The sequence below is a fragment of the Aythya marila genome, assembly GCF_965140915.1.
Source record: "Aythya marila genome assembly, chromosome: 7".
Classification (NCBI taxonomy): Eukaryota; Metazoa; Chordata; class Aves; order Anseriformes; family Anatidae; genus Aythya; species Aythya marila.
This window is the reverse complement of record NC_139048.1, coordinates 20,990,073-21,012,519: the sequence shown is the minus strand read 5'-3', so window position 1 is coordinate 21,012,519 and position 22,447 is coordinate 20,990,073. Positions and strand designations below refer to the sequence as shown.

The following is a 22,447-nucleotide window of genomic DNA, read 5'->3' as shown; positions in this document are numbered from 1 at the left end:
GGAGGAAGGTTTATAACGTTAATGGCTCTGATGTGCATAGTTGTGAAGTTGGGAGATGGCTGCTGGAGAGTCACCTGCTATTTTGTGAGGCCTTATTTAAGAGAGGGCAACAACTGTCTGCCATCTCCCAGCCTTCATTTTTGTTCTTTCTTGCTGTCTTGCTTTGTATTTTACTGGAACAAACAAGCTATGACAGCACTCAGATTTGCATATTTGTGCTCACTGAAAACCATAGTGTCAGGCATGCGCTCATTGTGTTGACCCAAACAAATGTTCTGCTGCTGATACTGCACTCAATAGAGCTCAGACACTGCGAGCTGTGGTGTGTGGTGACTCATGTTTCATCAGACTCTGCGAGCTGCCGTCCAGCCTCAGATTCTTCTTGCCAGCGCAAGGGACCCCAGACCTGATCCAAACTTAGTGGAGTTGATGGAAACAATCTCATTGGCTTCAGTGAACTAGATTCATCCAGGAAGGTTTTGGGCTGAGCCTTCGGACAGGATGTCAAATAAATTCTCCCTTTTGGTTTTTAAATTGAAATAAGTTGGCCTGGAATTAATCGGGAGTGAGAGAGAATGTAGAACCACTGCAGTGGCACTTCAGTTCTTTGTTCCTTTCACGCAGTGCTGTAGGCTCAAAGGCTGGAAGCCCCTTACAGATGTCCCACAGTCGGCAGGGTTCACAGAAGTCCTGTCAAACACCACACCGCTGGCCCTGCGATTCTCCCTGATGGTGTGGAGGGCCTGCACTGACAAGGGCTGGTGCGGGCAGAGTCCAGCCCGCAGGGAAGGCCCAGGCCCCAGCGGTTCAGTGCTCCCTGGTGGTCTCAGGCCTCCACACATTCCTCAAAGGCAGTTAATGGAGGAGCTCTGGAGAGGGCCCAGGGCATTGCCAGCTCAGCACAGCAAGTGAGGACAATGTGGGCATCTCCACCTCTTCCTCCCAAAGCAAAGATGTTAGAAATTTCCCCAATCTTAATCTGTATGCACAAACATTTACTTACTTTTTTTGATTGTCATTAGAACTGGGTGGAGTTTCATTTTTTCTTTTTCCATTAAATGTGAAGTTTCAGCTGGTTTTGTCAATTTTTGTCCTGCTTTTTTCTTAGATGCATTACTGTGTATTTTAGTTTGTTTGTTTTTAAAAAGGTAATTATTGTTTAAATTACAGAGCCTGGTATTCATAAAGACTCATAGGTCAGCTATATGAAATACTGTGACTAATTCGTGGCATGCCCTTGTTCTCTTATAAAAGATTATAAGCCATTGGAGAAGAGAGATGATAGATGTTTCACTTAGTAAATTGTTCCTTTTATTTTACAGGAAGATTAAAATTTTATGACAAACGATTTCCTGTCTATCATAGTTTTTAGTCCTCTAGTAATATCTGTCAGTACTGTAGCAGTTCTAGACCACTGGGTCCCCTGTTTTTGTTACAAAGACAGAAAAGTCTGTAGGAATTTCAGGCTGATTATGGACTTTAATTGTGCACTAGTATGTTCCCTGTTACTTGAGGTAAAGCAAAATCACTGTTAGGGGATAGTTGCTCATGAATCTGCAATTGGATTCTGTCCAGGTTATATACACACATAAGTCAATTCAGGGAAGTTTTTACACATGAAATCTAGCCATTGAAATGAATTTTTTTTCATTTTTTATTTAAAAAAAAAAAAGGGTAATTTTACATAGACTCATGACCTTCAAGAATATCATGCTGCTTCTCTGGCACATCAACTAAGACAAGAATTCAGTCACCCGGCAACAAAAGTCTTTCGTGAATCCCAAAGTATGAGTACAAGGGCACACCAGAGCCTTCTGCTCGTCTGCTAGCAGTGAGTGACAAATTCTGGCTTCTTGAGCTGCTGGATGCCAGAGACCTCCTTATTCTAGGCAACTTCTTGATGCTGAGTTAGTTAATGGCTGACAGTTAGCTTCTCAGACAAAGCTTAATCCTGTGAAAAGTCTGCTTTACTTGGCATCCTGCCAAACCATGATCCGTCCTTGCATTAGTCAGAATTAATTAATTCTGTTTCTAATAGCTTAGTAAACTAAGGTCAAATCTGAGAATGCAATTCATTTTGTATTTGGGAAGGCTCCCACTGAAATGAAGACCATTCTGCACGAGTGAAGAGCCTTGGGATTATTGCCTTTCATTATCAAGGCTCTATCAGAAGTGAGTCACAGTTCTGTTACCTCGTCTTGTCATCACGTAGGTGCAGACAGAACGATAAAATTCATCTCCTGCAAGCTGTTGACTGCATGCAGGATAGATGCAGGGGAAAGCATTCGCCAGCAAGCCTAAGTGAGCCTGTCTCAGCACCCGTCCTTGTCTCCCCTTGACGTTATGCCCATGTTCTAGTTTGCACATGCTTTGGAACAGAGCTCCATGAAGCACCTGTCATGCCTCTTGATGTGGTGTCTTTAATAGGGGAGGTTTCTATTTCCAGCTCTGTTACTGATATAGAGCAGGGTGACGGGTAAATTACACAACCTTCTTTTATGCTTCCACTCTCCCATCTATGATACGACTGGAGAATTTTTGCCTGCCAGTAAGTGTTGTGTTCTGCTGTACAGTAAGAACCTTGTTTTTTTTGTGCTGGTGCTCAAGGCTGTGATTTTTTGAGGTGGGCAGGGAGTGTTTTGTTACATCGCTAATATTCAAATTTACGTGAAAACATAAATGATTCAGGAAGCAATGTTGATGGCTTAGTGCAAGGCAGTCCTGCTAGGTGCATGCTGATCATGATACCATGATGAGTATGATGACTACATATTGAGTAGTTAGGGAACTCATAAGAGAAAATGTGAGAAGGAGTTCTCACTGTCTCTGCCTGGCACTTTGCAAGTGTACAGAGGCATTAATTCAGGTGATAGCCCATTTTTTGGATATGGCATAGTGGCACAGTTCCCAGCATCCATTTTAACCTACCCCAGAAGCATCTGGGTTCCCTGCAGTGAGTGGAGGAGCTCCCCGCCTGTGGTTTGTGGGAGTGATTTTTGAGTCATTATAAGTGGAAAGTGCAGCAGATGTGTGAGACGCTATCTTCGGATTTAAAATTAAGAAAGAAAAAAAAGTTGTCTTATGATCTTCATTACCATAAGCTTCTGCTCTAAATATTGGAGCTTTCTACATTTTCTATTGTTCGGTCAGTATTTTATGCGAGTCCACTAATCACACGAGTTTTCAGAAGCCATGTGTGTGCTCTTTCATTTCTGTTTTGCTTTGCCTTCCATGAAGTGTTGAGATAAGCACTTTTATAGCCACTGAGTGGTTGTGGACCATATGTTCCTGTAAAAAGCTATCATTTCCCACTGAGGACTTCTGTTTCTATTAAGCCATTCTGGACGTGCGCTACATGCTGGAATACCTACTGACTTGACATGCTGCATTGTAACCCCCGCTCAGTACAGTACTGAGGCTGAGACTTCAACACAAAGCACAGCTCAAGTATTTAGAACCTAACCAAATCAGGATCTGAATCTGAATGAGGAAAAAATGACTTGTTTAGTTGTATGCAACAGAGAACACATCCAGAAATTGTCCTGGCATGATCAAGGATAGAGGAGCATTGTTTATGCTCCTGAAACATCTAAGAGTGCAGGGGCACTGAGGCGGATACACAATGAAATAGAGGAACATCCATTCAATCCACTAGATACCCTGGGTGTTAAAGAAATGAAATAACAGACTGTCACTTTCCCAAGTCATTTTATACCTCAGAACACTTGCATGTCACATAAATGGCTTAAATTAATAAGTCCCATGCATCTTCCCAAGGTCCATGCTGTTGCTATAGAAGAGCCACTATTTCATGAGTATCAGCCAAAGTGATTGCTAAGTGCGCCCAGTATGCACACAGCGTTCACATCCTTCTGTGTGAATTACATGCTTGAGCCCTCCCAAAGTACTCATGTAATTTTACTCCATTTTTATTAGCATTATTCTAATAAGGGGTGACCAACCTATGCCTGAAAGGCTGTCTGCCTCTTCCTTTCTTCTTTTTTTTTTTTTTTTCCCCAGCTAATTCAGAATCAAGCAGGGCTGTGGCTGTGATGGAATTAACTGTTTTTTGTTGTTGTTGTTGTGGCAGCTGCTTGCGTAGCATGTAATACAGATTTGGATTTACACTGAGGAAGGGGTTGTGCACAAAGCTTGCTCCAACTATTCAAGTAAAGTGGGTAGTCTTCCTGCAGGAAAAATTGGGTTCTCGTGCATAAGAGCCCCAGTTATGGACGAGGAGACTATTGTGCTCTGTGCTGTCTCAACCAGAACAAAATAACAATCTGTCTTCAAAGAGTTCAGTCTAAGGACTGAACCGTCCATGGATGAGGAACACCAAAAAGATAAAATGTGTGGGCTTCTTCTTATTTCACTGTAGCCTTCTCTGGTTACTCTGATAAGTTATCCCAACTCCATTTACTATAGAAGGAATCTACACGACAAGTCCTCGGTTAACTTTTGGATGCCCAAATTAGGAAAGCTGGAAGCACATAAGCCAAGGAGCACAAGGAAGCAGAAAACAAATACACTTAGCCTGGAGAGCAAGCAACTCAGCACACAGACTTCTGTCAGCTGATGTCTCATGCAACTGTTTTCTTTCCTTAATCTTAAAAAGATCAAAAGTGTCTAGGGTTTAAAATTGTATGTTTTTAGTCCAAAAAATTTAGCTTGTTATGCAAATCTTATGATAATTTCCCTTCATCCTACTTTAATATTTTATAAGATAACATAATTATGAATCTAACATTTATATTTATCATATGAATGCAGAGCAGCTAAATGCCTGCTAGATGGTTGTCCTCAAGCAGATATTTTTATTTCTGTACCCCTTACTCCCCATATGCAAAGTGGATGAACTAAATGAATGAAATATTTAATGTCCTTCTGGGGACTTTTGCAAGCTATCATTAAGTAATCTGTAAAGGATAAAAAGTACACGTGATATTTTTTTTCCCCTGTTCTATATAAAAAATAGGCCAAAAGGGTCCCTCCCCCCCACACCCCCTTTTTTTTTAACCTCTGGTCTTCAATAGGAGAAGAAGCATTTCTCATTTCCTCTATTTATTTATTTGCTTCTGCCAGGGTGTATGATCATAACTGATTATCTGGTAGAATTATCTAAAGAATATTGAGAGAATGAAAACTAACTAACTGTCTAGGGAAGAGGTATTTTCATTCAGATTGCTTAAAAGTTTAATACAAACAAAACCCCCAAGCATTCAAGCACCTGAAAAAAAATTCGGGAGAGAAGTTGTTCTTTTCTAGAATGTAATAGATGAAAGCTCAGATAGATGGCTTAAGGAGTTCTAAGTCTACATCTAATACCTCTAAGGAAACTACAAAGTTCAAAATGATGATGAGATATTTTTAAATGAAAAGGGTAGGCAGCAAAAAAAAGTGTCCCAAACACTCTTTTCTCTCATTTTAAACAGTTTTCAGACCTTTAGGAATTAGCAAAAGAGGATACAGAGCTTTAAAGGTCATCTTTTATGTATTTTACTGTAGAAGTCAATGTTAAGTAAATTAGACTGTTAAGCAAGATAATACTTATGTCAGTAAATATTAACTAAATATGTTGAACAAGTCTTTTTGTATGAAGTTAGTCAAGCCGCCGCTGTTTGCTCTAAGTGGAAAAATTTGTCTTTGAATTGCAACTTTTTTTTTTTTTCCCTCACCAGTCACACAGCTTCACAATTTCTGTGCCATTGAAAATGGAGGAGTTTAGAGAATATCCGTTTTTACTGCTGTTGATTATTTGTAATTACTCTGGCTTCAGGGAGTGATTCCATTTCTTTGTGTGTGAGGGTTTTCCTTTCATTTGATCAGGTCCTAATCATGGCACAGTGGTTGCTGTGTAAAAGCTGACTTGAATAAAGGCTCAGTGCTTCTGTCGGTGTGCTGGTGTGACTGGGGGTGAGAGACGAACAAGGCTGGGAAGGAAGGGCTGGGGAGGCTTCTAGGCAGAGACTGTCTGGCAATACAGAGCAGGGTTGTTCTCCTTGCCTAGGAAACAAGATAAGTCATAAAGTCACACCCTGTCCTTTGGTTCCAGGCAGAAAACAAATGCTTGACTCCTGCTTTTCTCTTAGTTATCTCCACGTATCTTGTTAATGCTGTGAATATGTCTTACATCTTTCAGATTAGGTCTTTATTTTTATTTATTTATTATTTTTTTTTTTAAGAAGGCTTCCAGATATATAAATTTGCTTTTCTCATTAGGTGTTTGGGATTGTGAAGTACTTACGGTTTGTGATGGGCTGGTTTTGTGCACAGCAGCACTGGAGAGTTCAGGTTCCTGTTAAATACTGTATCGGTTTGTATGTGGGTACACTCAGTACTCTGCAGGATACATGGGAGCCATTCACTTATGTATCCTAAGTTCTCCGCTGCCTTTGAAGTAGCTGCTAAGTATTCACTATCTCCTAGCTTAGGGATTGATGGTTTTGGGGGAAGAGGGTGTGTTTGCCATCCTCACCGAGGAACCACAAATGCAGTGTGCTTTGTTGCCCCAGGTAATGTGCGTGTTGTACTCAGCAAGGCTGCACAGTGTTACTTCACTAAGGTGCTAATTGTTTGCATAAGCTGTTGTTTTATAGATATTATGGGAAATATGCCTCTCAGAGCTTCACTGTGTGAGAGACAGCAACTACAAGAAGATGACATTGAGGAGAATGCAGACTGCAAGAGGAGAATCCTAGATGAGTCTACAGCCTCAGCTCATCGCCAGATTGTTGATGCTTTTTTTTAAGAATGGATGAGGAGGTGATACATTCTTCAGTAACTGGATCACTTTAAACTCAGGCTTAAGGTCCAGGCTACATTAAGAATAGAGTTTTGACATGGATTTGAGCAAACTGTTCTCACTAGAGCTGCTCACGCAGTAGTAGCAATATAGGCTGTTACTAACACTGGACCGTCCCAGTAAGGTGTGAATCTGAATTTCCTCTCCATCTGGGTTTGAGCTGGAGGTATCTGGAATAGTCAGGTTTAGGTTTCATCCTTATAATTCTGTGTGTGTAAGTACCTGTTGTGTGAGACATGGGGTGTCCCAGTGGATCAGTCAGTCCTTTTGGCCTTACAGACATTGTCATTGTGAGTTTGGAGTGATCATTAGTGTGTGTTTTCCTGTAGAGTACAGTGCCTGTCCATTTTCTCTAAGGGAAAATGCTTTCAGTTATTTTTAGCTCATGCTTCAAGGAACCTTTGTATTCTACAGTATTGAAATATAGCCAATGACACCTGCAACAGAGGCAAAATAGCCAATGTAATGCTAAAAACCTTTACATTTAGTTCGCTGAACCTGACATCATTTCACTCTGACTCATCTTTCAAGATAATCAATCTATACTAGAATTTAAAGTCAGGATATTATTTTTATCATCCTGGTTTCTGTTTGGAACCTTAGGTGTTGGTTTTAGTATTTCCCCTCACGAGCAGGGTGCTGGTGAGCTGTGAGGAGCTGAGTGGCAGTAAGAAATTGTTCAATGAACATGTAAAGTATCTATAGCAGTTCTTGACTTGCGTATGTGGGTATCTCCAGAGCTGATTCCCCAAAATGAGGTCTGAACTCTCAGAATTCTCTGACTGCTCTTAGAATTCCATTTTGTCTTCCTTCTTCTTTTGCTAGCAAGGCTTGAACTAGCATCCTTCATCTGAGCATCCCTAAAGATTGCATTTATGTGGTATTTTAAAACTGAGATCAAAATTGGATGTCTCAGGCTCAAATGGTCAGACCTAAATTAGTTTATTAGTTATTGATGTTTTTCAGGCATTTAAAATGATTTAATAGGCACTTCAGGTGATTAAGCAAGGGTCCCTTTCTCCTACCCAACCTCTCTCTTAACTTCCTTGGAAAAGAAAAAGTGAGGAGTTATTTCCATGGCAGTACTGAGGTGGTGGATTGTTTTTCCTCTGCAAAGCATCAGAGGAAATTTTCAGAGGAAAGCATCAAAATGTGATTTCTAAAAGCTTTGAACCCAAGAAGTAAAAATGAAATACTTATATATATATATATATATATATATATATGTATACATGTATATGTATATTTTTCTCAGACAGGCTTATCAGTCTCTTAGTTATTACTCTGGTGCATCTAGATGCAGGTTATTGAACAGATCCTGCTAATCATTTCCATGTATGCAGGTAGGCTTTGGCATAAAATGCCCACCCACTTTCTATCAGACATGTTCTGTTGTGCCACGCACGTGTTGTACTGTTTGCTCTCCCATGTGTTTCATATGTGGCAATAAAGCACGGGGGCTGGTGTTTAGAGAGAGGAGCTCTGAATCACTCTGTGCTTCTAATATCAGCTCTGGTGGAGTCCAACTGTCATGTTGGGCAAACTCCTTCATTCCTATGCCTCATGGCTCGTGAACCAAAAGTGCTGTGACAGGCAGGCGCCACAGGCCATGATGGATAGTCGTGGCGAAGCATCCCAGTTTCACGCTGTTGCTTGCTGCCTGAATTGAGACTTCCCAGCCCACAGGGCTGCTGGCATCTGTCACAGGCCTGTATTTCTGCTGAGGGCCACCCACCACTTTACGCTGTGCTTAAATCACACGTGAAACAGGAGGAATGCTACCTATTCCAACAAATCCACCCCTGTGCCTATAGCATGAATTGAAACACACTTTGATAAATGTTTGTGACGTGCTGTGGAGGCTTCAGCTACAACATGCTGCGGCAGGAAGCCCCAAGGGATGGGAATGGGTTCTAGAGGGTCCTAGAGGAAGGAGATGGATGTAGGGACAGGCTCTGTGGAGCACTGTGTTTCAAGTGGCTTTCTGTCTGTTTATTTTGGTGATTTTGTTTCTGTGTAAACCCACACAGTTCTTCTGGCAATTTTGATAGACTTATTTTCAGGCGTTCAGTAAAGATTGTGAAGCAGAGCTAAGAGATATTTACAGTCTGTCTTTATGCAGTATGTTGCTGATCAACATATTTCTTTTTTACCCCCCTCTGCCCCCAGATAAAACGGGAATTGTGGTATACAGTGCACCAGGAAGTAGCGAGGGTTAATTACTCATCCCACAATGCTTTCAATGTGTATAGAGTTCTTGACAGGGTTTTTATGTCTAAATACAGATTCTGCCTCTCTGATCTATGGTGAGGGCTGAAAGCAGGTACTCTGAAAAGCATCCGTCGGCATCTAAGTCATGCTGTCTGAGAGCTTTATGTAACTTTTGTTAAAAGTTTATTGCAACAACAGTGTGAGGACTTGAATCACCAGGGAGGTTGCTTGAAGAGTAGAAAGGGCAAAGCTATTCCACTTTTATCAGATGAGTAGGGCTGAAATTCTGCCTTTGCTTTGAGCGGGGCTCATGTTGTTTGGTGAAATATAAAGTAGATTATAGAAGTGTTTGTTATGAAAGATAAATTTATAATAAGTGTTGCATTCAATACATTTCCTTTTTAAGTAGAAACAATATAAAGAGCTTAATCCAGCACAGAATAAATCTCAGTTTTGTTGCACAGATTGTATAAAACTAGGCTGCTCTGCTCTACATTTGCCTTAAACTGTTTATGTTACCTAAAATGTCATTCCAGACGAGAGTTTGGCTTAGGACTGCAGTGAAAGCCATTTTATTCCATGTATGGACCTGGCCTCTCAAAGCTATTTTAGTGGGTAGCTAGAAAATGTTTTTTAGTGAGCCATAGTTTCATTTGTGTTTATGTGCATTGGCCAGTTTGATGAGGGAACTACATTGTTCTGCAATTCTGCTCTGCTCTCTTTCAGGGAAGAGACAGGAATTTTCAGGTGCAGGCTGGTGTGTTTTTTTAAACACTTCATTTAAAAACACATTTCAAAATCACTGTGCTCTCAGTTTAGCTACTGAGGAATGAAACCCTTCTGTGACAAGAAGAGGGTCTATTAAAAAACAAAACAAAACAAAAAAAACACCACCACCACCAAAAAAAATTAAATCCCCTGTTGGGGTGTTAATCAACATTGCCTTTAACAGAACCAGACCATTTAAACCATTGCAAACACTGGTTGCAGCTTTCACATCTCAGCCTTCATAAACTCATTCATTTCTTTTATTAGAACACAATTATAAATGGGGTGAAGAATATCCACTAAACCAGCAGATACTCTTCATCAGTGAAATCAAGAGCCTTTATTTAAGCTGTTGTCCTTGTGATCACATTGTGGCACTTCTGCAGCAGTCCGATGTAAGGATATGGCGTAGATCTGTTCAGCTCCAGGAAGGGCAGCAGGGTATTTGCTCGCAGGACAGCTTCCCTTAGGGTGGATCCCCAAAGAGTGGTAAGGGAAGTCTATTTGTTTGACTGTATTTTTAATTCGTCATTATGCCATCCCAAAGAAATCATCTGGAGTCTTTTTATGCTTGAGGCATAATTCGGTGCTTGTTCAGAATACTTGTAGGTAATAACTGGTATGATGTGATCTTTTAACTTAGAGAAAATGTTTTAAAAGTGATGTATATGTGTAATATTATATATAATTATGCCACTGAATACTCATTTGAAAGTGCAGAACCAGCATCTTCCGCTGTAAGTAGCAAACAGCCATTATAATACGGCTACCTAGTTTTCTCCATATATTTTCTAATAGATCCTTTATTCCTTCTGCAGAGGATTTACCTCTGGAATTAAAAGCCAAATTGCATGCCTGACAAGGCACGCAGCCATTGCATTGTGACTACCAACTGCTGTCATCCGTTGTTATGATCTTTATACTTTAAGTGACCTAGAGTCAGATTTTCAAAGGTATTTATTTGCTTAAGAGCCATTAGACTCTAAATGGGATTTCAGAATTGCCTAAGTAAATTAGGCTCCTAATTCACACTGTAGATCTGATTATGAGGCTCCATGTATTTGTAGGTGCCTAAACACCTTTGGATAGCTGCCTGCTGGATACTAGGAACTAGCCTGAAAGCACTATGGCAGTCCCTGAAGGCCATGAAACGTTGGTCAGAACACAATAATTTCAGATGGATTTTGAAATGAGTAGTATTTAAATTACTGAAGATGTGAAAAGCTCTGGATTTTATTATTTATGTTTGTCTTCCAGAGCACTGAGTCACAAGCTTGAGTGAGCCCATATTGTAGGGCTGGGCTGGAGTGGACGTGGGGCTGATAGGATGCAGACGTAGCCTATGCTCCTTCAGCATCAGTTGGTCTACAGTCTGGAGCCATTTCATGCTTCTTCCTATAAAAATTAATTAAAAAAAAAAAAAAAAAAAAGTCCTAGAAGAGACGCTAGCAACAGTCAGAGAGATCCATGGACCTCAGTGTTCTTTATTGCCTTTCCTTGAATGATCGCTTTCATTCAGCCTCAAGTTCCTGCAAAAGAAAGTTTGTCCTTTGGACATATGTTCAGTAGGCAGTTCTTTGGGAACTTCTGTTTGTTTCCAAAGAAATTTATTGAAAATGTTTTAAATTTATCCATTAAACCTAGTACTTCAAGTCGTGTGGCAGTCTGACTTTTAAATACTTGGAATTAATATGATCATTACTGATTTCTTATGTCTCAGAGCATTGTTACTAAGCTCTTAACAAACAATTAAGAAGGTTCTTGCACAAGAGAGAAGTTTCATTCCAAGCCTGAGACTAAACTCAGCTAAGCAGTAAGTTGATCCAGCTCGCCTATTCTCTGCTTCTGTGTTATGCAGACTTAGATCAGTGTTGAAACTCATATACATTCTGTATGAATATTCTGTGGGTTGAGAATCTTATGACCTACCTGGGATATCACTTTGGGCTATATGCAAATTCCAGTTATAGGTGTGCAACAGAGACATTATGTTACTGTCTTTCATAGATGGTGTAAGGAGTTTTAGATAGTCTGAAATGCTCAGTGATGTCTTAAACGTAAATGACAATGGACAAATTCCAAAAAAGTGTTTTGTCTCAAAAACCAACTTTGAAAAGTCAAGACAAATTCCTTTTTTTCTTCAGCTGGGAATTTCACAGGTGCTGAAAGGCATGAAATTGCTAATAACAGTTGGGTTCCCAAATACCTTGAGCCTATCTGAATATTTGGAGTAGGAGAAGTCAATAACACTCTTCTGAGAATGTACCAGATGGAGAAAATAAAACACCTGTTTTTGAACAGTGGTTTGCAAAAGGCTGCAAATAGAGCTGGGGAAACATTATTATACTCACAGTTGTAATGGCATGCTGCTGTCATTTGAAAATGCTGAAATTCTGTAATAAGCTGTTAAATGGAAGTCCATCCATTAATATACCTTTTAAAGTTTTCCACTGCAGGTTCTTGAATGCTTTTTTTTTTTTTTTTTTTTTTTTTTTTTTTTTTTTTGCTACAATAGGCAGTTTTTGTTTGTGCTGGCTTGAATACCAAGTACAGTTAGTTAATAAATATTTAATTGCCATTAATGCAGAGACTCTTGTTACATAGGAAATTATATTGTTCAAGAAAAGCCTCAGACCTGTCCTCATATTGGAAATGGAGTTCTAAATATTTATTCTAAGTCCACTTTTGGAAAGGTTGCTAGTTTATTCCAATTTAAATTATCTTTGAAATGGCTTGATATGAAAGCTCTGTGTTCTACTGTGTTTTTCTTGTGATCATGATGGGAGTTGCCAGATTATTGAACTTGCTAAAAGGGGAAGGATCAAAATAAGGAAAAGTGTTGTGATGTTTGATTCTGTAGTGGTAAACAATCTCAAACCATCAGAAAAACTGATGTGCATCTTAATATCTAAACCCCCAAATGAATTTGTCCTTCAAGATGGTCGTTCTCTTTTGTATGCAGCAACAGGTTGCGCTGTGGTTTGGCCAGTCTGGTTTGCTGCTTAACAGGCATCAGGTTGCTCGTGGGTGTGGATAGTGAATTAGTGCAAAATCCCCACAAATAGGGCATTGAATGCTCAGACAAACAGTGTTTTGGTAAATGACATTGTAGCTTGAGAGCAGAGTAACTCTGTTACATTAAATGATCTGTCCAATGTAACGATCTGTCCATTTGATAGCATGCTTGGAGTGTCCTAAATATTATGTTTATTTGTTTGACAGGCATTTTGTTCTCCTACTGAGAGTTTGAATGGTTCATTGACAGTAGCAATTCATCTATGATAATCTACCTTGAAGCTGTGTGTGTGTGTGTGTGTGTTTTAGCTTTCATTAAAAATGAACTAAAATGATTTGTTGGGGAATCAGAATGAAATGCCATTTAGATTTAAAGCACTTTAAGCAAAATTGCTTTTCATGCAAGTTCCTTTGTAATGTCTTGTTCTTTTCAGTGCTTTTTGTAGCACTATTCTCGGAGAGATGAGCTCACTAACAAACAAGAGACAGGGACTGTAAGATAAAAGTCTAAAGCCTTGATCAGATACCTCAGTGTGTGCTGTGGGAAATCTTTGTATCATGGAAAAAGCTGTTTAAAAAATAATTAAAGAAAAATAACACCCCATTGTTGTGAGATCTGTGGATATTATTCTTTGTGTACAGCCAAGAAAAAGATCCAGACTCAGGAAATGGTATTTAATTTTGTTTGTTGTCTTAGAATTTAAACTCCATGATCTTTTCTCAGCAGATACTGAGACAAAGGAAAGGAGGCTAATTTTCAAAGTACCTTATGGAGTTCCCTGAGACTGGTTTTCCCCAGGTCATTCAGTTTATCTGCTCTTTGACTAGGAAGACCAAAATGATAAGTTGTTGTCTACCACAGCCTGCGTGTTAACAGAGAGTGGGAAGGATGAAAAAATGTTGTTTCTCCTTTTTCTATATGGCTACATTTGATGGATCTAGCACTTCATAGATGGGAAGAAAATCTGAAATTATTTTTTAACTGCTGTTAAACAGTTAGGATCACGGATTCTATTCCTTAGGCTCTGAACAAAGGTAAATTTAGTTCCAGCCCCAAAAAGTTTACAGTTCAACCAGACATTATAGGACATACAGATTTTGTCTGTGGCCAAAGGAAAATGTCTTTGCTTACCGGTCTAGCTGAAGAATAGTATAATGAAGTGGCCTAAAACAATACAGTGTAATTCTGGCTTATGACACTGTTGAGTGCTTTTGCATACTTATAAACTATAGCAATGGCTGCTACTAAACCTCACCTTATCTAATTTCAGCTCAGACATCTTCCAATTATTTTATTCTCATTTAATTTGACATATACATCCTGAGTCTAAGTCTAGCTACCTTTTGACCATCAACAAAGGCATTTTTGAAGTAAAATGTTGTATCAGTTCACCAGTACTAACTCAGCAAAGAAAGCTGTGTATATTGTGTGTCAAAAAAAAAAAAAAGAAAAAAAAACAAAAAACAAAACAAAACAAAACAAACAAACAAAAAAAAACAACAACAACCAGCCAACCAAAAAAAAAATCTTTATTTGAAAGTCTTTTATCTTCTCTTGTTACCTTGGCTCAATTTGCAGTATATTTTGAGCATACATGTTACTTTGTGTGCATGGTCACAGTACAGATAAAATTGTGGGTTGAAATATGGCTGTGCTTTTAGAATCAATTCTGCATGGCTTTTTTCAATGCCTCATTACAGGAAGAACATTTTAATTTCAGCTATGCGACAGATCTGTTCAACTTGTGCATACCATGGAAAAGACGGTAGTAAAGCAAAATGAGTTCAGGCCTCATGGCTTTGAGAGCTTTCCGAGCAAGTGTAATGCTCCAGATTCTTGGTGCAGCAGTCCATGCTGAAACAAATAATGTTAGGAGATTACACAAGGGAGGGTATTTCTTTATATATTAAATTCACTCAACAAATCACATTGACTTTGGGTTTCTTGTCAAATCACCAAACTTCTACAATGGTTTAAAAAAATGAGGAAAAATACTTTGTTAGAATGGCAGAAGTGTTATGTCCTAAGGAGTCAGGAAAAGCATATAGATGTTACATAATGTGTTTTTTTTAGCACTGTTACAGTAGCTTCTTCATTGTGACCAGAATTTGGTTATATCTTTCTAGCAAAATGCTAGATATGTTTCCACAGGGAATATGTTGTTCTTCTAACATTGAAGAAGCTTGTTGATTTTTTTTTTATTATTTTTTTTTTTAATGGAATAGCTGAGTCAGTTGTGGTTTAAATCCTGTGAAACGGTTGAAGCCTTTTTATTTGAGATATTGAACAATAAATGGCCCTTCTATTCAGATGGTCCCAAAGCAAAACATAGGAAATTCTAGCTGTGGTGGACTCCTGCCAAGCAAGGCACATACTAAAAGCTTTTTTTTTTTTTTTTTTAATAAAATAAAATAAAAAATTACCCAAATTTCACTCAAACCCAAATATCACTCATCAGAATGAACAATCTTAGCCAATGCATGAAACTAAAAATTCTTCTGCCCATGAAAACTCTTCACATTAAACCTATAAATACTTTCTGTAGGTTAGATAACGCTGATGCACATTAAAGCACATTACAGTTTGTTTCCAGTGACTGCAAAGTTTTGGAAAAATTCCAGTACAATATATTTAGCAAGTCACAAATTCCTTGAAATCGAAATGTGCTGCAGAGATAGCTCAACTTTGACAAAACGTTGACAGGATCCTAACTGCCAAACACATTTCCTGTCTGGGTGCCTGTCTGGTTCCTTGGTTGTCCATTTGCTGGCTTGCCTGACCTCTGAGTTGCTGCCTTGGGGAGATCCTAAGTGTACCCCCTCTGAGCTCCAGGTGCTCAGGATCCCCAGCTTTCCCTGGATGAGTACTCTGCACCTTTTTTCAAAGAATGGATAAGGCTTGATACTCTTTCATTCTAAAGAAGAGAAAAAAATAATTCAAGATGGAAAATTTCCCTGTGAGTAAGAATTACCTTTTTGTGCACCATTCTAGAACATGCATCCTACTGGCACATAGAAGGACAACTTAGGTATTGTATTCCTGCACGGCAGAATATTAACGCTATCCTTGCATTTTGGATTTTGGTTGGGGGGAAGTACTGTGAAACAGAAAGATTTGTTCACATTGTTCAGAAAGCTTCCTTCAAAGGAAGCTGAACTCAGCTCTTCAGCCTTTAATGCTGGGTCACCCTGCTTTCCCTTACGAAACAAAACCAGTGTGGTCTTCAGCACTGAAACCTTGCCACTGTATTCCTGCTGGCAGTCATGGTGTTTGATGGTCTCTTTGGATGTAATGGCATCGCTCATGTTGCAAAGTGGAACCTTCTTCCCACTTGAGTGCTGGCTCCAGGTGCCCGTGTGGGTGTGCTGCTGCAGTTCTGGGTGATGGTATGAATTGTAACTAAATCAGAAGATCTGTTCCTGTGTACTTCAGCTATAAATACAGACATCTTGTTATGCGCTATGGTTCAGCCACATAATGCTCAAGAGAGGCAAGTGGGTGAAGTTGGGGGAGACTTCTACTTTCTTAGCTTTTAAACTAAAAACTGGTAGACTTAGATCATATTTTCTTTATTGTTCTGTTTCTTATTTAGCTTTAACACAGCTTGGCAAAAACAGGAAACATCCACAGAAGTTGCTGACCTTATCTCCAGTAGCATTTCCCTTCCCTCAGCTGCACTAGTGCTCACAGCAGTTACAGCTGCTGATATTTTAATTGCTGCCTGGTGTCCTCTCCCTGTCAGCATGCTGGCATTATTATTCGGGAGTGCCAGCTGGTGGCCATGGGCCACTAGGGCTAGCAGGAATACAGGCACAGCTGGTCTGGGTCACGTCCCTGCATCATTTAGTTTGTGAAAATTTCTGATGGCCTCCAGCTTGTGGTGGAAAGGATATAGCAGTTGAAAAGTATCTTTCATTATCATAGACTAATTAGAGCTATCCTGTCTTCCTGAGGGAATATGTACTAATACCCAGTAGTTACAGAAGATTAAAATCTGGCAGGAGTTATTGGGCTGAGGAGGAGAAGATGTGCTTGTTTCTGCTCCTATGTCCTTTAGCACCTTCTTATGTCTTAACAAAATGTAACTGGATGTAAAGAAAAGCTGGGAAAAATGAGAAAACATTCCCCATTATTCAGAGTCTGTATAGCCAGCCCCCAACCGAGGCTACAAGTGTTTTCTTTCTCACTGTGGAAGTGTGATTACATGGCAGCCTTGCTCTTCATAATTTGGATATTTTTTTCCATCCTTTTCTTCTCCTTCATTTTTGTTTTGTTTCTCACTTGTGCTGCTGAGGCTGGTGCTATTTTGCCTGCATCTCTAGAGTGACAACAGGCTTTGCGTTTGTGCCTTCCTAATCGGAAGTGATGACAAGCCCTTGAACAGAGCACCGTTGCCCTTGTCCTCATGAAATATTTTATCCCCTCTGATATCATTGGACATGCAACCTTAATAAAGGCCAGTTTCTGCCATTGGATATGCGTAAAAGCTGATCGCTGTTATCTTTGTGCAGGAACACCTCACAGTGACATCTGTGGCTGTGCTGAACACGATTTCCTCCATTTCATGGGAATAAGATGATACTTGTGCATTATTAAAAGGGCCTAACAAGTTTCCTGGGGAGAGGATGTGAAGTGCAGTGTACAACAGTATTTATGTAATTAGCTCCTTGGGATTTTAATGAAAAATGCTGCTATTTTACAACCATAATTTTCATTTTCTGGCAGCCTCAGGGTAACAAGGAGACTGTAAATAGAACAGGGCCCCTAAACTGTTGTTTCTGAGAGGAAAAGTGGATGATGTTGCTGTCTTGAAGTGATGATTAGCTGGGATCTGATCAAGATTTTAGTGTATAATTGTGAGGATTTAGTGTTTTGTCATCACAGAGTCATTCGAAGGATGAGACACAGTGTGAAACTTTACCGTTGCCCCCCAACCCCCTTTTTCTTTCATAATAGTTAAAGAAGATTCAGAAAATAAGCAGCAGGAGCTGAATCAGAATATGTATATTGCCTCTGACTTCCCACTGCACCCTTTTTCAAGTGGAGTTATGTCAGACACCTGGTCAGACACTGGGTCTCTTTTGATGGAGTGTGGGATTAAGTCCTAAGCAGACTTCGCCAAGGAATCTTTACCTGTCTTACAGTATGCCTTGGACACAATCATTATGTTATCTTCCACACATTTCAAATGCTTTGTGTGGTTCAGTCCTGTATGTTTTCCTTCAGACCAAATTTTCAGGTCACCTGCCAAATGGTGACGATGGAGAATACAGGCTGAACGAGGCAGTCTGAAGGACTCCAGGGGGTTAGATAAAACCTTGCTGGTGGCATTGTATTTTTTGACAAAGTACTGTCTGTCTTGGGTCCCCAAAAGTCTGCAGGTGTGTTCTTGGCTTGTAATGATTGATCTGTTTTCCTTGAGTTGCAGCTATCTTACTGCAGCTTCGGAGCAGCTTAGATCCTCTTGATTCCAAGACAATTTCTGGGAGAGTTTCTCAGGTCAATGGCTTAGCGTCTCTTGCCCTGTTGCCTTCTCCCACAGAACAGAAATATTCTAGTGACCTCAAAACTAATGCATTCCAGCATCTCTGGGTGGAGACACTCACATTTTTGGCAATGTAGTTTTGGAACATCGTTCTCCATTCATTCCCACCATCTTTAGGGATGCTTGTAGCAGAAGTTAGAACTTGGAAGCACCTGCTGGAAGCTAACTCCTCCAGAAACACCAGAGAGACAAATTTTGCTTTATATACCATAGTACCCCCAGTGAAGTCAGAACAGATTTCTGTCTGTGCATAAAGGGAAAGCATGTCATCTTCTGACTAATTATGAACCTTTATCTTTACTGCCTTAATCAGCCCACTGAAGTTCATGTTTATTTATTGAAGTTTCTCATGATCTGTGGCTACTGCTATATGTCAGAAGTTCACAAACAAGTTTCACTGTGGCATTTCACATCTGAAATTTTCAAAAATTATTCTTTATTAAAAAAAAAATATGTTTGGCTTATTCCCCCTACATTATTGTAGTCTTTCTTTCCCAAATCTTTGGATATGATTATTTAGTTGAAACCAGTTCTTGCTCATACAAATAATCTTGCTTATCCAAATAAGTTGAATATGCCACTGTTGTGAATATAAGGTTGTCTGCATTATCCTGGGATGTATTTCGAAAGGTTTGTTAAAAGTGACAGATAATTGGCTCTGCACTGAGATGGACAAAGGAATGTATTGGGTCTTGACATGGGTACACTTCCATTGCATGGGGATAAGAGTCAAATCTGCAAGGTTAAGGTCCGGATTGTATAGTCCGTAAAGTACTCTTGTACATTTGTACTGAGTATTGTTTTACCTAAAACAATGTGAGGAGTTGGACTAGTTACGATGCCTTATGTATCAAAGATACTACATCTCATTCTTACCTACACTGGTGTAAATCTGGAGTAATATTCTTAGAGTGAAGGTGTTGGCTCCAGTGTAATGAAGATCAGAAGCTTGTATAGAATCTATCTGAGAGAAACTCAGATATATGAGGTCTTGAAATTGCAGTGCTGGTAAACAAAAGCAGATGGAAGTCAAGTAAAATTATGCGTTAGTATTGGCATTGTGGCATTACACTTTAAACTGGTGTAACGCCATTAGCTTGAGAAGATACTTTCACTGTACCAGTTGAGGATCTGGTCTTTTGAGCCTATATGTACTCCAATTAATGCTGCTAATATCATAATAAGTTATCTTAATTACTTCTAAAAATGTTCTCTTCGTTTTCCAGATGGTGCCCTGGATATGATGGGAAATTGCCCACTCAATTTTGCCTTCCATGGGCTGATAACAATCTGTTTATAAAAGATTTAAAATCCTCTCTTCCTACATTCATGTTCTGCTTTGGCCTTGTTTATTCACAACTGAATGCCTCTGATTATTTTAGCTGTCATGTGCTCAGTATTTGATGCTTTGCATAGCAGAATTGGAATAAACTGACTGTGCTATAAGATGTTCAATGTATACTTAAAGCAATGACCATTTAGCTATCTTATTTCCTTAGCAATATTTTAAAGATTAATCATAGAGAGTGATGTAAACCAAGAAAAAGATGGTGGAAATAGATCAGAAATTACATAGTTTTCCTGATGATGTTTGCTTGAAATTAATACTTTGTTAACTTGGTGCAGAATTCACAACAACTGCAAACAACTTGTTTTGTGATCAGATATGCAGGGCTAAACTTGCTGAGCCCATTTCTTGGTCTTTGATTAGTCTATAGCAAGCAGTCTAATAATTAATACCAGTGGCAGATGTGGCTATGTTTCCCTTGGGGTTTGGAGGCGTGGCTGCTCATTTGATAAACCCCAGATAGGGCTGGTGATTCAGTATTGTGTCGACTTCTAAGCAGCTCAACAACAGCCTCTGTCCCCCCAGTAGGGGACACCTGCGGGGAATCCCTGAAGCTCAGGCAGGTCTGCCTTGCCCATATGCAGCCTAAGACAGCTCCTCAGAAAGGGTTACCTGGTCACTGTGCAGGGGAGCAGACCTTTGCTGGGCCATGTTTATCAACAGTTATGCCTTGACTAAGTAAATAGGGCTTTTGAGCAAGGCTCAGATTTACTAACTGAAATAGTGCTGTTCACGCTTCAGCCTCAAGCATGAATTAAATTCCTCAAACTCACACCTGAGAAGATGTCAGCAGATGAGTCTTGTTCCTGAAGGAATGGGTGTTGTCTTCTGTGCTATTTATTGTAGTGCTTCGTGTATCCTCTGTACCTCCTTAGTTGTGTATATATGTTTTTAGTTACTTTGTAGGATGTATTTCACATTGCTTGGTGCTTTGTACATCAGCACGAAGAGATTAAATTTTGCCATTCTGACTGGGTGTTGTTCAGAGCAAGATGTACGCTTGTTCCCAAGATGTACGCTCATCTTGTTCCCACTGGGGCGATTGTTTATACTGCTCACACAGTCGCTTGTCATTGTACCCAGGGATATGTAACTTTCTCTTTTTACCTAAAGGCAAAATTATTTTCTTACTGCATTGCTTTGGGTAGTTTGGCTTTAGGTATAGATGTTTGATGACAGAGCAATTTTGGAACTGCTGAAATAAAAACAGTAAATAATTCGTAACAGGTTTGATGCCATTGATTCCTGTTTTTCAGTGTTAAACTATTTGTTAGTTAGCTTTAGTTACATATAATTTTTCTATATGATGATTCATTTGTATTGTGATTGTTTCAGTGATGAGTCAAGGTCTTCACATCCAGGCTTTCTACAAATGCAAAACAAACAGCCCATATTGCCCCTGGGGAAAAAAAACAACCAACCAACCAAACAAGCAAACAAAAAAACTAACAAAAACAAACAAACAAACAAAAAACCACCTTAGACCTGCTTAGATCTGTCCTACTTTACATGTAGAACAAATGTGAAATTATTATTAAATACAGTTCCATTGGTTTTGAAAGTGGATTTTTGTGCTAGCATCACAGAGAATGCATGAAGTCTGTTTTCTGTGCCATGTAGATATTCAGTATTACAGCCAGAGATGAGGAGACCATATGCAACGAACTGTCCCAGGTGACACAAAAGATTTCATTTGGCTGGGGGCTGCCTCAAGCCAACACAGGTGGTGTTCTTTCATTTACAATAGCTCCCTTTAAAATATAAATGACTGCATTTATAACATCAGCTCCTTTTCTCTCTTTAGAATACCCCTGCTCAAATTACATTACACATAACAAATGTTCTCACTCCCTTGAGAATTAGTTTAATTACTGATATAGGTGGGTAAAGGATATATTGTGTCTGAGATATTAATTTTACCATGCTTTAATTAAGAGGTCAAGTGTGAAAGGCTGCAGAACATCTTCGATTTAAAGGTGCTGAACAGAGTGGTGGAAGGATAGAAGGCTCTGACACTGTGAGGCTTTTACTGTCTGCAGGAGTATTGGTTTTCCTTCTGCATCTCATTACAGTGAAGTTTGCATCTGGAAAATACATGCCATCTTTCATTCAGTCATCGTATTTTCTAACATTAAAGGCTTTTAAGTCCAGAGTCATCTGAGCACCAACATGATGTGGCTTTTGCCTTTCAAAGGTGCTGGCTGCTCCTAAGTACCACTGGTTCCCATTAGAGCTGTCAGCATCATGTTCTCTCAACCAGCATGTTTGAAGAATGGGGCTGCAAATGTCCCGTACCCCTGTGCTCTGGCAATGGGGCATGAGGGGGATTTGTAGGGAGGACTTGGTACCAGAGGGTACCAAGTGCTGCCACTTGTGAACATCCAGTTGTTTCTTTCTTATGGCTTACTGTGAGTGTGGGTGGATTTCTTTCAGCATGGAATTTGAAAGTCTTGTTTCTTGCTAGCTCAAAAATCAAGGAAATGGACTTGGAAAACATTCAGGAAGAAAGAAGTAAAAAAATGGGGAGGCAGAAGGAAGGGATGTCTCATAACAAGATTACAGAAAACTAGGCAGTAAGAGTGCCTTGCAATAGGGGGGGGGCGGACATCAAATGAGCGTGTTTTGCTTGCCTTGGAAGCTGCAGCAGCCATAGATAACTAGTTGTAGATAGGAACAGATGTTCGCTAGCCAGCAATTGAAAGTTTCCTCAAAAATTAACCTGTTACATGTTCAGAAAGACTAAGTGATGAAGTAGAG

General features: G+C 39.6%; 1 protein-coding gene across 6 annotated transcripts in view; it reads left to right on the top strand.

The window, feature by feature from the left end:
- SORBS1 (sorbin and SH3 domain containing 1) overlaps nucleotides 1–22,447 on the top strand; it is a 164,630-nt gene that overhangs the window by 10,084 nt on the left and 132,099 nt on the right. The gene's annotated exons all lie outside the window — the stretch shown is intronic.